Source organism: Ochotona princeps, chromosome 5 (genome assembly GCF_030435755.1).
Source record: "Ochotona princeps isolate mOchPri1 chromosome 5, mOchPri1.hap1, whole genome shotgun sequence".
NCBI classification, from domain to species: Eukaryota; Metazoa; Chordata; class Mammalia; order Lagomorpha; family Ochotonidae; genus Ochotona; species Ochotona princeps.
Window position 1 is genome coordinate 45096765 of NC_080836.1, and position 14687 is coordinate 45111451.

Genomic DNA, 14687 nt, shown 5'->3' on the forward strand with positions numbered 1-14687 from the left:
CATATTAACTCTGAAAATAAATGGCTTAAGCTCATTCAAACATCATAGATTAGTAGACTGGATTAAAAAACAAAACCCATCTATTTGTTGTCTAGAAGAGACACATTTCACCAACAAAAATTAGCAGAAATTATATCACATGGGTTTAATGTTTTCTGTTAGTTTCATCTCTTCAAAACACTTTCTTCTGATTAAATTCTTCAATGACTCAAAGATCATACAGTTAGCATCATTTTCTGCAAGAAGGTTCTTGATTTTCATTTCTTCAGCTACACGTTAGTCATTTAGTATCATGTTATTTAACTTCATGGTGTTGTTAATTTATTTTTTCTTCCTGATGTTGATTTTGTTTTGTGGCTTTTCATTTAAGGGAATAGTAGCTGTGTAATGGAGACTGTCATATCTAGTAACATGTTATTTAACTTCATGGTATTGTAAATTTCTACTTTTCTTTCTATTTTTGATTTTGTATATGACTTCTCATTTGAGGGGATGTATAGTAGCTGTGAAATGGAGACTAACATATCCAGATGTGAGGCTACAATGCAGTGTGCATTTCTACTTTCAGACAAAGATGTACTTACAATGAAACTGTTTACTGTATCTTTTTTTTTTAAAGATTTATTCATTTTATTACAGCCAGATATACAGAGGAAGAGAGACAGAGAGGAAGATCTTCCGTCCAATGATTCACTCCCCAAGTGAGCCGCAACGGGCCGATGCGCGCAGATCTGAAGCCAGGAACCTGGAATCTCTTCCAGGTCTCCCACGCGGGTGCAGTGTCCCAATGCATTGGGCCGTCCTCGACTGCTTTCCCAGGCCACAAGCAGGGAGCTGGATGGTAAGTGGAGCTGCCGGGATTAGAACCGGCACCCATATGGGATCCCGGGGCTTTCAAGGCGAGGACTTTGGCTGCTAGGCCACGCCGCTGGGCCCTGTTTACTATATCTTGACAACAGGATGCTAGACTCTTTGCCATTGTCCATGGCCGCAATGATGGACATATGACTGTGTATCAAGAACTTTACTTTAGTAATGATATAGAGGAACTAGGTGGAGAGGGAAATTGGGGCTGGGATAAGGGAAATCCCAGGAGCCTATGGAACTGTATCATAAAATTATAATAATAAATATATATATATAAATTCTAGGCTGTATCACAATTTGCTATCTTCCTACCAGCCACAGCAAGTCACATGCCAGAGGTAAGAGCTTGCATCAGAGAAGACTATTAAAAGCATGGCTATAAGAAGGCACCACCAACTTGCAGACAATTATACAAACATTCTACACCCCTCTCTAATGTTTCATCTTGTGCATAAATGTCTTGCTCTCCTCCTGATCATTCAAATGTGAACTTTCCATACTTCACTTTCGCCTCAGCCCACTGTTAATTTTCCTATCCCCGTGATTCTGAATTTGCAGTGGTTCATTTTCAAGATGTAGTTTGCTGTGCTTCACTAAGATCTTCCAATGCAGTCTCTCGGGTAGAAATAAAAAGTATTAAATATTGAGTATGTCTATAGAATATTCTGCACAACGGAGTTTGAGACCAGGAAAGCCATTCAAATAAAGCCCAAGTTTTGGAATTTTAACCAACTTGATATTCATAGGCCTTCAAGGAATTTACTGATATTCTTTGGGGAATATACAAATCCCTGAAGATTGGCAACAATGTGAATCTGAGCTCGCATGATTTTTGTTTTTTCAGTGTCTGTTGTTTGTGTCTGAACTTTCTGGCTCCAGCTGTGTTACTAGTCCTCCCATCAGCTTCTCAAGCTCAATCTTCCATCAAATCTCACCTGTCAGGTGGAGAACAAGGCTGTGGAGAAATCACAGTTTCCTTTCATTTAATCCACTTTCCTTTGTCCTTTCTCCTCTGGTACTCAGTAACAAAGTGTCTCACACTTCTAAAAAAAAACTTATATATACCAGTCTTTCCATTTAATCCTCACAAACCTCTCTGCAAGGAATTAAAGCCATTATTAAGTAATGCATCTTATTGGGAAAAAATTAAATTTAAAAAGCTTTGAAACTAATTGGTAACAGACCCACAAAGAGCTCACATCTCTCGAATGTGTAAGCACAGGCTGACTGAAGCTTTGAGTCTTACGGAGTCTTTATAATTTGGACCTTATAAAAGTCTTTGTTTCCCAAACATGAGAAAATACTAGGGGGAAATTAGAATTATAATATTAACACTTAGCTTTTTGAGCCAAATTTGAAACAGGCCACCTAAGGAAACATACACTGCAATTTATCATTTACAGTGGAGGGTTGTTGCTAACAGGAGTTTCAAAACAAAGCAGTCATTACAGCTTTCTAGTATCAAAACACATTAACATTTTTATATTAGCCCATAAAATATGTAAAAACATGGATGCTTTTCAGGTTTTAAATTCTTTCTGTTGTTGTACTACTAATGTTGGAGAAAGAACAATGTAATTTCCTACAGGTGGTATTTACTGCACTGCATCAAAAAATGAAGCAGGTTTCAATTTAAATAAATCATATATTAAATTAAGAAGTGTGGTTGCATACCCCAAAAATGGGCTGTACGTGGGACTAAAAGTAAAAAAATAGTTAAAGAGGCAGCAAGTGAATTTGTTGTCCCTCTCTTTGCACCAGAACCCACTTTTTCCTGTCTTGGGTGAAGTAAAATAAATTGAAAACTGTATCACCAGTTTTCCTACCTAGAAGACTGGTATTTTTTGAACTCTTCAAAGCTGAACGTGAAACTTAAGACCCACAGATGCAAGAGTCATGCTGAAGGACCTGCATTTGCTGGTTCTAGTCCAGTGTTACCAAAATGAAGGAAACACGTATCAATGCCTGTTGATTTATCTACTGCATTTGGGGTTAAAACTGTAATTTTAGAAACACAACTTAGGTTTAACATTGGCAAATATTGCACCAGTTGTTAGCATATGAAAAGATGAGGTTAAAACCAGTACACGTTTCTTATAATAGTTAAACACAGGGAGCAATGATGTTTGCATACCATTTGGTGGCATGCCTCTGGTGACGTAAACTGGAAAAAGAATCCAACAATTTCAGAACCCCTGGGGTTTACTTTGAAAACCAGTGTCTGACAAGGTAGGGGCCATATTTTCTCTGGGGTAGACTACTTGTGCCATCTTTGCCAGAATTCTCATTCTGCCTGTTTCTCTTTCAAGCTTGCCTGGGGCCTACAGCTTGCACGAGTATCTTTTGCTTTAGATTTAAGGTCATTGACAATCAAACATTCCTAGAAATTCCGTTTCTCTTGCTCATGTTATGTAGTTATTAAAAGGTTATTTTTAAAAATTCATAGTTATTTTCTTGTTCTTCCTCCTTGGTAAAGGTTTACATGCATCGGGGATCATAGGTAATCAAAATTAGCTTTTTGAAAATAAGAATACTTGGTAGCAATTAAGTTACAAGATATTATTCATGAATGAAAAAGATTTCTCTGGCAGCAAGATTCATTTTTGCTTACACTTGTGGGGATTCACAGTGCAAGACTGGACAAACCAATAGGTTGATTTTGGATTAGCAAAAGAGCAGCTGGGTCAAACTTGACTTAAGTAATCAACTCCCCTGTGAGAACTATCTACCAAGGACAAGCCCCGAGGGACTTAATCTCCCATTAGATTCATCTCCTGGTTGCTATACTAGATGAAGTCTCCACCTTTAGTCTGTCAGGGATGAATAAGAAACCATTAACTAAGACTTTGGGGGTTAAAGCTCTGCATGAGTTTGGCAGCAAAATCCAGTTCAAACCCGAGTGATTATAACTCCCAAAGTTATGAAGAATGAGAGAAGTACAATGAGTTAAATAATGCACTACGCTGTATCCACAAATTATAATACAAATATCATTTTTAATGATTTTATTTATTTTTATAAGAAAGATTTACAGAGAGAAGGAGATACAAAGAGAAAGATCTTCCATTTGCTGGTTTACTCTCCAAGTGGCCGCACCAGAGCTGAGCTGGTCTGAAGCCAGGAGCAAGGAGCTTCTTCCAGGTCTCTCACAAAGATCCACCAACACAAGTGTTTGCTCAGGCCACAAGCAGAGAGCTGGAGGGGATCTGAACAGCCGGGACATGTACCAGCGCCCATATGGGATGCCGGTGCTGATAAGTGGAGAATTAGCCAGTAGAACCACATTGCCAGCCCCAGAATACTATACAATTCTAGAATGATTTTTTTCAGAAGATCATTTGTTGACAGATGTTCTTTTTGGCAAGGGGGTGCAGTGAACTTACTACTGTTGGTAGCATGACATGGAAGAGCTCCGAGGCCCCCTCCACTTCTCCAGAGGGCTGGGATAGAGACTGTGAAAAGGACAGATTCTCAGTGTGGTGGGGCCTGAGTGAAGGCAGGGACTCCCCAGCAGCCTCGTTCTTGATGGGGTTGGTGGTCCCCTTCTTATTCCTTGGAAGCCATGTGGACCATGAGCTCCACCACCCTGATGCTATAGCAAAATTCATTGTCACACCAGGAGATGAGTTTGACAACGTGATCATTGAGGGCAATGCCAGCTCCAGCATCAATGGTGGAGGAGAAGGTGTCACTGTTGAAGTCACAGGAGGCAATCTGGTTCTGGGTGTAGCCCAGGATGCCCTTCAGGGGGCCCTCGGATGCCTGTTTCACCACCTTATTGATGTAATAATACTTAGCTGCTTTCTCCAAACTGCAAGCCAGGTCTACCACGGGCATGTTGCAGGTGGGCAGAAGGAAGTCCATGCTGGTACATTTCCTGTTCAGCTCCGGGATGACCTTTCCCACGACCTTGGTGGCACCAGTGGATGCCGGGATGACATTCTGGGCAGCCCCGCGGCCACTGCACCACAGCTTTCCGGAGGGGTCATCCATGGTCTTCTCGGTGGCAGCAAATGGTATGCACCGTGGTCACGAGTTCCTCCACAATGGCGAAATTGTCGTGGACGAACTTGGCTAGGGTGAATAAACAGTTAGTGGTGCAGGAGTCGTATCTGAAAATCATGAGAGAGTTGTCATAATTCTCATGATTCATGCCCATCACAACCATGGGGGACTCAACAGATGGGGCTGAGATAATGACCTTCTTGGTCCCACTCTTCAAGTGATTCCCAGCACTCTCCAGAGTAGTGAAGATGTCAGTGGACTCTACCACATACCGGGCACCAGCATCACTCTATTTGATGTTGGTGGGGATCTCGCTCCTGGAAGATGGTGATGACTTTCCCATCAATGATAAGCTTGCCATTCTTGGCCTTGACTGTGCTATGAAACTTGTCATGAGTGGAATCATACTGGAACATGTAGACCATGTAGTTGATGTCAATGAATGCCACAATGTCCACTTTGCCAGAGTTGAAAGCAGCCCCAGTGACCAGGCACGCCACTTGTCCAAAACTGTTTGCTGGACTTTCATCCTGGTTATCTCAGGGATGCACTGGCACTGCACAAGATGCAGTGGCTTCTGTGGCACAGGGAGGAGCAGAGAGCCTGCTAGATCTTCTTGACAGGCTCCCACCAGTGTAGGGTTCAGTGGTGACTGGAGCCAAATCCACTCCCATGGAAGGGACAGCTGTGCTTGTCTCATCTTATCTCCTCTTTCAGAGATTTTGCCTTGCTAACATGAAATTAGTTCTCAGGATAACAGTATTTATACATAGAAACTGCAAAATTTACACAACAGAGATCTATCTTCTACAGAACAGGTTGTTAAGCATTTATCAGCACATCAGTGTGTACTGATGTATGTATTTTTTTAAATCACTTTAGCACTTCATTAAATATTCATTCTTTATTTCCCACAATACGGTTTTGTATGCATTGGGATTCTGCCCTTCATCTCCCCTTCCTCCCTCCAAATTCTCCCCTCAAATTCTGTCCCCCCATTATTATAAATAGTATAGTCCTTCAGCAAGAGTCACAGTTCAACATTCTGCTACTTGAGTGTTAAATAGTATTGTAGGTATAGGCAATGGTATAAAATCTATTATCATGTTGTCTACATGTATATATATATGAACAAAATTATATATATACAAAATATATACACAAAAATATCTGAACAAAACTGTTTATATATATATACATATACATATCATATGTATTAATGGTGGGAAGATTAGTAAAAACACAAGCAAAGGGTAGTGAGATAAAGTTTTTGTTCATATGTTATTGGGAGCCAATTCTGGGGGTGGAGTTGATTGCTTGACTCATTTTCTTTCAACATAATTTCTTTTCTAGATTTTTTCAATAGATGAGTGATTTTGTAATTTCTTAAAATTAATGTGATCTTATTTAAATAAAAGTTGCTCTGCAACACAACCATCCAAAGACTACCTTTTTTTTTCTCAGTTTCATTCACTTTTCACTGAATATATCTTTGGAATATCTAATACATATCTATGCATGGGAAATTAGAAATGAATATACTTTCACCAGCAGCTGTCTGAATTTCAGTAATGCTCAAGTACAACCGATAGGTTGCCATGAGGCAATGATCATGAAGGATAAGGAGGAAAGACCCTTTCAACAGTGCTCAGGGCTCTGAGAGAGTCTTGTTTTCGGATTCAAAAACAGGATCATTTTAGATAACCTGGAAGTGCTAGCACTGATCTGGTTGAAAACTTTTGGTAAGGAGGCACACCAACAACTCTGGCTTTATCAGGTGAGAGAAGAGAGTCAAGAGGAGGCAGGCATGACCTTCATATTGGTCTGACTGGCTTTTGGTTTAACGACTAACATCAGTAAAAGAATGAGAGTCTAATCATCCCATTGCTAGATATAACCTCAGATGACTCGGCACAAACTAGATGTTTCCCAAGTACTCATACCTAAGTATACATTTGTTACAGTTTCCATGATAGTACTCTTAAATATAACTTTATTATGTCAAGAAAAAGTGCTCATTGGTGCCCTGACAATCTTTTACAAATTTCTGTAAAACAATGGATCTAGAAAACAATTTTTAAAAGTTTGGATGTCAAAGTGTGTGTGTGTGTGTGTGTGTGTGTGTAACTGTTAATGACTACAGGGAAACTGACAACATTTTAAGCAAGAAATAAGATTCTATTAGAAATCCTCATACTCTTGAGTCTTTTTTTTTTTGTTTATGTAAAAGCTTTACTTCTCTCGTTTTGGAGTTTTTACTTTCATGAATCTACATTCAGCTTTCCGAGAATTTGTCTTAAATTTGTATCCCTGACATGCTCTCTAGTGGCTGGCATGGGTGTTCACAGTCCTATGCTCCAGTGATCATTAAATAACCACAGGTTTTGCTTGTGCATGCATCTCTTACATTTTGGTTGAAATTTCCCTTGGAAAATATTTTTTCTTTCTCTCTTTTCTACTTGGTTTTCATGCACTGTGTTGCTTTTTGCCTCTTGTCATAATTATCTCTAATGTTGAGTCAATTTTAAACGTATGCTCAGATTTGCCCTAGAGGTGGCAGAATTTCTGTGGTGGGTAAGTGAAATGATTGCTCCATATAACTTTATAAAGTGTAAAGACCTCAGAGATGAAAGGAGCTGTATAAATGTAAGGCTGTCATTTTAAATTGCCATTACCGATTGAAATTCTCAAGAGAAGCATTACTGAAATCTGGCGTATGCACCATATTAGATTGCTTAATATCATTAAAGCATGTGCAGCAAATGAAAATACCAATTTCCTTTTTACATGTAGCTCATGTTTAAGGCTGCGTATCGAAAGCTAGCGTGTCTCACAGTGCCTTCTGGCATATTAATACTTACTGAAGGAAGGGAACGCTAAGAAAGTATAAAGATGATGTTTCTTGAGCCTGCTGCTTGCTTATTTGGGTATGTGTGGTTGTGAAAACAGAAATAGTTTTGAGAAACGCAAATGAAGGGAGACATAGCAGAGGAAGTTTGTTATGGTGAGCTGAGAATACTGGAAAGAAACATACATAAAATATTACTATGTCATTCATGTTTAGATTTAGCAGTGAAGAAACCAAGAAATAACATGTATTTACAGTAGCAGAAAGGAATTGCCAGCACAGAAAAATTACCATAACAGTGAAAATGCCTTGCCCTCTAATGTGAGACCAGCTGTTCTTGTCGACTCCGTTTGCAAGTTTGTTTTAGGAAAGGAGCCTGCTGCATGCTATTGGAGCTACACAAATCCTAGCAAGGCTGAAATGCCAAGAAATAAGCAAGTAAGAACGAGGCATCAGTGGCAAATTGGAATCTAAGGCCTTTTGTGCTTGTTAAATGGTGGAATGATTATAATTGGAAAAAGTGATGTGCATTAGTTCTGAGTGAATGTACAAGAAATGACAAGCGTGTAACTTAATGATTCCTTCACAACACTCAGGCCTGCCTTCTAGTCTTGCAATGAGGAGTTCAGCTCTACAGCAGAGAAAGCCACATGCTTTCTTCTCCTATTCATGGGGATTTCCACAGGTCACATGGAAGTAACCCTGAATTAAAAAGTTTCATAAGTTTTAGTTTAGGAAGTCTGATATTGAAGCTGGTTTAAGTCATTGTGACAAAGAATGGGTATATATATATGTGTATATATATATAAATAATATATAAATATATATAATATGTATAAATATATATATTTGCTTTGTTTTGTTTTCCTTTTCCTTATAAACCAACTCATCAGCAAGTAAATGGACAGGACTTTACTACATCAAGACCAATAGCATATGGTTACTCTCTTGGGGAAAGGAGAATGTGGAAGTTTCCTGAAAATCAAATTTAGTGTTCTGAAGAGTGAGTCAGTGTCCCCTCTCTCCACTGCCTAGGAAATATACATTGCTATGTAAATGTAGTATGTTGATTTTATCAAGACACCAGAATAAGTCCTTAGTGTATCCAAATAAGAAAATCTGGAATGACTGTAAATATACACTTTATGAAGCGACTCATCAAATGTTGAACTTCTGTTCTTATATTTTTCATGATACATCTATTTTATTTTTGATAATGTTTACATAGTTAAGAAGGATGCATGCTTATGAAGACCATCAATTAGGGTGAGGAGGGTCGAAGAATGGGGGAATGTGGATGAGACAACTGTTTTCAATTTTCTTTTTTCTTCCTATGCCTGGGGTAAGTGGGAAGAGAAGGGGTGAGGGCCACTCCCAGCGGTCTAATCACATCAGTGCCTGGGGATGGGGGATGGCAACCTGATGTCATCCCAAGGTCCTCAATGTGAAACATTCTCTGAGGGTCCTGAAATGTTGTTTTGGTTGCTCAAAGTTGGAGGAAATCCTTCCAAGGTCCATTGACTGATACAGTTGATCACAGAGTCTCCAATCACCCAGATACTCGCTGTCAATGTCTGGTTAGGAAAGCTCTCCAATTCGTTCTATTCTTATATTTTAATCTTTTTTTCAAAGTGATTTTGAAGAGGATGTGGATGAGAAAATAGTTTGATTTAAAAGAAGCAGTAAATGAAATTTCAGAAATTTAGGGGATGGTTTTTATGGTGGATACACAGCTCTTGACCGTGCATTTGTCAAAAACATAAAGCCAGACACCACAAAGTGAAGCCTACACTGTGCATGCTAAAAAGCAAAAAGTATAAACAAGAGTAATTTTCAAAATGTTTACAAATTGAGAGGAAAGTTTTCTTGAAATTTTTATAAGCCACACTACAAGTAATCACAGCAATAGCTTTAACAATGGTGATAGTCAACTGAATTATTAACTATTTACCAAATACACATGCAAATGTCAAGATGCAGTTTCCATTTCATTTTCTGTTAAAGATTGGTTCTGAAATTGCTCTGTAACACAAGCTAAGATTTTCATTTTCCTAAACTTGCCTGCATGACATTTTCCTAAAACTCGGGCAATATCTACTGTGTTACAAACACAGCTAGAAGATAATGCTGAACGTCAGGGAAACATGATGTAAAATAGGAAAACATATGTAACAAGAGAGACTTGCATAAAAGTCTTTCACACACATAATGCAAACCTTGATGTTAAGCAAGTGTTGATTTATGCATTTGCCTTTTTTATTGGAAAGCAGATTAAACAGAAGGAATGAGAAGGAGAGAGAGAAAGCATGTATGAGAGAGAAATAGAGAGAGAGAGAGAGAGAGAGAGAGATATCTTCAATCTGCAACAACAAAGGCTGGGATACGCTGAAGCCAGGAGCTTCACCAGGGTTTCCCACATGAGTGCAGGTGCCCAAGCACTTAAGCTACTACTGATTTCCCAGGTGTATTAACATGGAACTGGATCATAAGTGGAGCAGCTTAGGACTTGAACTTGTGACCATATAGGATGTCATACTATGGTGGCATAATATGCTGAGCCACAGTACCAGCCCCAAGAGTTGTTTTGGAGTTTGAACAATTTAGTGGTACATGAATATGCTGAAATTGAACTTCTATCAGTTGTCACTAGATGGTGTGTGTTCTAACACAGAAAATCAACAATGCCTCACAGAGGCATTCACAGATGTGTCTGACGAACACCAGAAAAGCCATATCAGTATCTTAACCTCCACAATTAAAATTGTATCTTAAAATATATAGAGATAAAAATGTATGACCCCTGAATACCTCACCAACAGTTTAAAGTAACTATTAGTGTAAATGACTTGATAAAATTCAGCACAGCAGTTGTACAGGAAAATTTTCTTGGCATATAGGAGAAAAAGTTCATTATGATTTTTTAAGAAGTAAACATTTAGATACACGATTTAACGTGGAACAGTGTGATAGCATGATTTTTTTCTTTAACATCTATTAGTAGGACAAGGCAAAGATAGCTACAATGGAGAATGTATTATCAAGACCACCATGCAAGTAATATCCTGAATATTGAGTCTAATAACCCAGTTAAAGTAGGAGTTGTTAAGGATCTAGATAATCACACTGTAATGATTAGTGATGAGAGTCACCTAGATAATGAAATTAGCATCGAGAAACATATTTTTAGGCTGAATGATTATCCCAGGAGATTGATTAAAAGGATAATTGAAGAATGATATAACCTTTTTCATAGTTGCAGGGTTGAATTTGTTTAAGGTAATTCATCATAATAGTATAGCTATGCCAGATCATAAAAGGACTGACCAGTGTTCGAAAAGATACTTATTTTATACTAACATAGACATGTTGTCACACCAGTAAAACATCACCAATAAAATTGCAATAGCAAGAAAAATTCAGCAATAGCTCAAGGTAGCTCAGAAACTCTCTAGAAAAAGCTGAATGTAAATGCAATTTTCAAATGTAAAAAGAGACTCACATTGTATCATGTAAGTAACTACAAAAATCTACTGGTTTGGCCCACTGAGACTATTACTGAGGGTTGTATGATAAAAATTTCCCTCTCTACATATAAAACAAAAATTAAATTCTCACTTCCATTGTTAAAATAGATTGAGAGAAAAATCAATGAACTGACACTAGAACATAACAAATGATAAAATGTTCCTTGCAAAAATTTACATTTGCCTGTATTTATATTTTCTCAACAGATTTCCTTGCCACTTCTAATTTTGGATGATTGAGTTGTTAAATTTTTATCTGTGTAATTAACATAAAGTAAAATGGATTTTTTCTTATAATTAAAAACCTTATTTCTTAATGCAGTTTTAGACTTGAAAAAAAAGTAGGAAATCTGAAGCATTGAACTATACCTCCCTTCCCCAATTTCCTTCCCCCAGAAAATTTATTATGTTTCTATTATTATTAATATCTTTTGTGAATATAGTACTTTTTATAGTTGATGAGTTAATATCAAGGGCAAGATATTAACTAAAATCCACAAATTATGTTATGATGTACTTTAAAATATTTTTTATTCACTTGTGAATCAGAGAGTGTTCTGAACTGATAGTTCTCGCCCCATGTGCCAGCAATAGATAAAGCTGGGCCAGAAGAAAGTTGGGACATGAGATCTCAAGCTAGTGGCCTCTATTTGTAGCATACCTAAGTACTTGCACAGATTATTCCCTCTGTGCACATGACTAGGAAGCTGGAATTGGGTGTGTACCTGGGATCAAACCCAGGCATTGCCATATGGAGTGGGTATATCTCAAGCATCACCTTAACCACTATGCCAAATGGCCACACACAATTCATGATTTATTTTGTTCTACAGGTTTTTCCAACTGTATATTGTCAAGTAGCCATCAGTAAAATATTTTATATTATTGCTTCACAGTCCTAAGAATCCCTGGACTTCCACCTATTTGCCCTCTGCTCCACTCCCAGCCCCTGGTAGCCACCAATCTTTTACCACCTCTGTGGTTTGTCTTTTCCAGGAAGTCACAGAGTTGCATCATATAATATGTAGCCTCTTCAGACTGACTCCTTGAATGATACGCATGGATTTAAGCTTTGTATGTTTTTTTTCATGAATTCCTTTTCTCTCATCACCATGATATTACATTGTATGAATGTATTACAGCTTATCCATTCACCTAATGAGGGACATTTTGATGGCTCCCAATTTTGGGAAATCATGAATAAAGCCTCTATAAACATTGTGATGTGAAGGATTTTGTATGCATGTATTTTCAGCTCATTTGTGCATCTAAGAGTATGATTGCTTGGTTGTATGGAAAGATTGTGTTTAGCCTGTGAGAAACCGCCAAACTGTCTTGCAGAGCAGCTGTTAGAGTTTGCATTCTCATCAGCACTGCATAAGAGTTTCTGTACCAGATTCACAGGAGCATTTGGCGTTGTTAATGTTTTGCATTTTATCCATTGTTATAGGTGAGTAGCAGTATGAAATAGACTTTTTGGTATACAGTACAGAATTTTGACACATATTTCTATAGCACCAACAATCTGAACAACCTGTCAATCAAAAAACTCTACTAAATATTCCTCTTCAATCACACCCTCTTCTCCTCCTCACCTTTGACAACTTCTTATCCACATTCCATCACTATTCTCTTACGTATTTCAAAATGTCAAGGGATAAAATAAAACAGGATACGATATATAAGATTGGCTAATTTCTTAAAAAATTATGCCTCTGAAAATAATCCAAGTTGAAAATGTAAATATTCTATTCCTTTTTATTTGCAGCTAGTATCCCGTTACATACAGTATTGCAGCTTGTTTGCTCATTCATCAACTGAAGAGCATTCACATTTTTTCCAGTTTGGGGTAGCACATTAAAGCTGATGAAAACATCTATAAATAACTTTTTTTGTGTGTATGGACATGTTTTCATGTTTTCTAGGGTAAATAAATGAGTGGGATTACCGAGTCCTATGTTTAATTAAAATTAAAATTAAACTGCCAAGATTTCCTCCAAAGCATTTTTATGTTGAGCAGTGAAAAGTAGTTCTCATTCACCTACATTCTCTCCAGCACTTGGTATTGTCATCACTTTCAAAAAATTTTTCATTTTTTATTTTATGATACAATTTCATAGCCTTAGAAATTTCCCTTACACACTCCCCAAATTCCCTCCCCTCTCCCGACTTCCCCTATATTATTACAATAGCATAGTCCTTCATGAGCAATCGTAAGTCCATCATTTTGCTATCTTATTGTATCCTGAAATAGCGGGTATGGACAATGGCAGACAGTCCAGCAATCTATTGTCAATATATATATATTTAACACTTTCATCTCTCATCTTCTCTTTGGAAGCAGAGATGGATACTACATTGTATGCTCACATCTGGATATGTTAGTCTCGATTTCACAGTTACTGTTCATCCCCTTAAATGAAAAGCCACAAAATAAGTCAACAACAGGAATAAAGTTGAAAAAAAATTACAAAACCATGGAATTAAATAACATACTGAATGACCAATGTCGATGAAGAAATGGGTAAGAAAGCTAACAAACAAAAAGTCTTCTTGGAGAAAATGGTGCTACTGTATGATCTATGAATTTGTGCAGAATTTAATAAAATAAATGATTTTGAATGAATGGAAATAAAAACAAAAATATCAATACCCATGAGTTGCAGCAAAAAAAAGTATTGAAAGGGGCTATTGATCTTATATTTTGCATGAAAGCTACCTTATATCAGAGAGAACATGTAATATTTACCCTTTTGGGATTGACTTATTTTACTGAGCATAACAGTCTCTAATTGGAACCATTTTGTTGCAAATGACATGATTTCAGTCTTTATAATGGCTGAGTAGTAGTTCATGGAGTAGATGCACTACAGTTCCTTTATTCACTCCTCTTTTGAAGGGATTTGGGCTGTTTCCATGTCTTTGCTATTGTAGGTTGTGCTCCAGTATATACAGGATTACACACCCCTTTCTCACAGGCAGATTTCCTTTGGATATATTCCCAGAAGTGGTACAGCTGGGTCATACGGCAGGTTTATTTTCAGTTCTCTAACACTCTCCATACTGACTTACTAGCCTACACTCACACCAAAAGTGAAAGAGGGTACCTTTCTTTCCACATCCAGGCCAGCAGGTGCTGTTAGTAGAGTTCTGAATGTAGGACAATCCCACTGGAATTAGGTAGAACCTCAATGTGGTTTTCATTTGTACTTCCCTGATGAATAGAAAGCCTGAGCATTTTTTTCATATGTCTGTTAGCAGTTTGAATTTGTTCTTCTGAAAATGTCTGTTCTCTCTCTTTCTCTCTCTCTCTTTATATATTTATCCACAGGGTTGTTTTGCTGTTGCTGAATTTCTGAAGCTCTTTGTAAATCCTGAATATTAGCCTCTTATTGGTTGTGTAGTGTGTAAAGATTTTCTCCCATTCTGTTGGCTGCTTATTC

The 14687-nt window shown here is 37.7% G+C and overlaps 1 pseudogene; it reads right to left on the reverse strand.

Annotated features, from left to right (window-relative positions):
• Positions 1-4413: 4413 nt before the first annotated feature.
• Positions 4414-5312, reverse strand: LOC101520386 (glyceraldehyde-3-phosphate dehydrogenase-like; annotated as a pseudogene).
• Positions 5313-14687: the final 9375 nt, after the last annotated feature.